Source organism: Teleopsis dalmanni, chromosome X (assembly GCF_002237135.1).
Source record: "Teleopsis dalmanni isolate 2A chromosome X, ASM223713v2, whole genome shotgun sequence".
In the NCBI taxonomy this organism is placed as follows: Eukaryota; Metazoa; Arthropoda; class Insecta; order Diptera; family Diopsidae; genus Teleopsis; species Teleopsis dalmanni.
This window is the reverse complement of record NC_051848.1, coordinates 78322537-78325578: the sequence shown is the minus strand read 5'-3', so window position 1 is coordinate 78325578 and position 3042 is coordinate 78322537.

Genomic DNA, 3042 nt, shown 5'->3' with positions numbered 1-3042 from the left:
GTTTTGCCAAGCGTCAAGCTCAACTTTAAAAATTCTTCAAAGAGGGCAAAATATTGCCTTAAGAAAACTGGTTAACGCGCCATGGTATGTAAGAGGAGCCGATATCCACAGGGATCTGAGAGTGGATTCAGTTGAAAAGTACATTAAAGATCGTGCTCTGAAACTGTTCGATACAATTGACAGTCACAATAATCCAACACTCAGTATCCTAAAAATACAGCGAAATTTGATAAATACAGGCAGATACAAAGACATCAGATCCATCATATTATAAAGCCCCGTAAAGCCCCGTATTTAGTGTGACTTAAAACTGTCCACAGATAAAATAGAGTAAAGGTGCTGATTCACCAACTCAGACATCTGAATATCAATCAAGTATTAAAATCACACTTACTAAAACTATTTCGCAAGGATTTTATCAAGTGTGGGAAATCAAAGAAGCAATAAACTTTTAAATTATTATGAAAAAAGTATGGATTGTGGATTCCAGCACCAAAGAAGGAATAACATTTTCTGTTTGAAAACCCTTGATCACATATTAGTGCACGAATATTGAAACCCATTTCATTTAAAATATTTGAATTTTCAAATATAATGTTTGAAAGGCATTCACCTGATAATCCATTGCTGGAATAAAAATAATTGAAAATAAATGACCAGTTTGTGGTAAGACCTTTAACCATAAAAACACAAATATATTTTGCTATAGTTGGAGATCTGAAAAATCCATTGTCCTCAACTCCATCAATTATGTCTAGTTTCTCAATATATTTTAATGCTTGTCTGATAACCATTTCATCGAAAAACATGACAGCATTTTCTTTATCGTTTACTTTTAAATTTTGACATTTATTTTGCACGAAATGAAAAGCACTATTTTTGAAGTCAGGTTGAAGTAATTTAATAGGCGCCCACCAATTAATAGTACAAGGGTGTGATAAGTTATAAAATTAGTAGGAACAATTTTATAGAAAAACTTGGATATATTTTTTTTGATGTCAAAGATAGAAGTAAGAAAAGCCATAAAAATAAAATAATAAAATTTAACATATTTTTATTTAAAAATAATAATATCCTAAACTCTAATAAATATAAAAAGTAATAATTTTTCAATTAGTAGATATAAAATTATAAGGGTTCAAATTTCGCCAAAATTGTACGAAATCTCAATTTCGCCAAAATTTCATACAATTGCGAATAACATACAATAATTTACAAAATATACTGTGCTGTTTACTTCTATACAAATGTGTTTCACTTAAACTTGAAAATAAAAATTTCGGTTTTACAGAAAATTCTATAATGAATGAAATAAAATGGATTGTAAACAAAAAATAAGTTTTTTGGTATTTTTGCAGACACTTATTGCTTCAATATTTTCATAAGTTGCTCTTCTTACCTTTTTACATAAAAATACCAACAACTATAGTTCAGAGCGCACGAAAGCAATATAAATTTTTTTAAAACTTCTTAACTATGAAAAGCTTAAACACTCCAAACTCTCCCGCATGTTAAAGCTGAAAAATTAAAAATTGAGTCACAACGAGTCCATGCGACACAAAAATAACTCAAATATGATTTCCCCGATTTCTGCGACCGATTTTTGTGAAATTGCCATCACTTCATTTTTAAGATTTTTTGAGTGATGCAAGTAAACACCCTGCATCACTATAACGGCACTTTGCCGTTCTACACAATTTTTGTATCTTAAGTATGCGCATCAATGTATTGCGCATTAAGATATCTCACAACGCCTACGCGCGTTTGTATATTCAATTTCAGTCAGGCTTTATTGCCTGTACTTCATATGTCAACAATGTTGCAAAAGAAAACAAATTTGTTTTCTTTCAAGACGCAACTATGTTGTGAAAACATATCAAGTATCATTTGAAATACTTGATCGATGAGATGTCCAAATACCATTGGACATAAATCTCGTCATCTGGCTACTGACGCCAAAGCTAAAGACGCTGACGAGGTGCTTTAGCAAATAGAAGCTCCAATCCTATTGGATGGAGAAAAGACGCTTCTCGAAAATTCTTAGGAATTCCAGAACCTTGAATTCAATTGGATAAAATCCAATTTCAGATTTTCAATAACGACTTCAGGCATCAAAGGAAAAACTTTGAATAGTCAGTCGTTAGGAGAAGGCAATAAAATCAAGTCGTTAGTAATAGCCTCAAGAGAAGAGTCGTTAGAAAAAGTTCAAGTCGTTGGTCGGTCTTACTGTAAAAACAAATATATTAAAATATAACTTATATTTAATAAATATTAAATATAAAAGTTACAAGTTAAGAATATTAATTAATAATAAAATATTGTAATTAAAAATATTAATAAATAAAATATATTTTTTTAAAAATTTAAATATTTAAATAAAGAACCCGAAAATTAATTTGCACACTCTATGTATATATACTCTTTGTAGATACCTAGAACAAAAATTCATTTCTAAGGCTTTGTGACTATATAATATTTTTACTCAATGCTTCATACCAAAGAAGATTTTGCAATATTCTCCGCTTCATAGGTTCAAGAATTTTTATATTTCTTTTTTGTTTTTTTTGTTCCTTTTGCTCTTTGAGGTGTTGTTATTGCTTCCTTGAATTGTAATGTAAGTAGTAAAAAGAATTATACTCTATTTTACATTCATTCATGCCTATTTATAGCTAATACTAATATAACATACATATAACTGTTATTATACCTGATTAAAACAAAAAATCGAAATTGGTTGCATTTGCTTCAAATGTTCCTAAAATATGTTAAGATGAAAAAATATTCATATTCTTTCAAATAAAAGTACATATGTTTATAAATATACATTTATACACAGACATATATATATGTGGGTCAGTAAAGTTCCAAACAAGTAGGGATGTTTCTCTTATTTGCATTATAAAGTGATATTAAATGCGTGCAATTTTACGTGCTGCTTGCTGCTGCCAAGCATTCATTGCAAAAACAAATAATTACACCAAAAACTAATTTGACTCTTTTCTTGTACGGCCTGCATACGCAACAAGCATCCCGTGCCTGTTG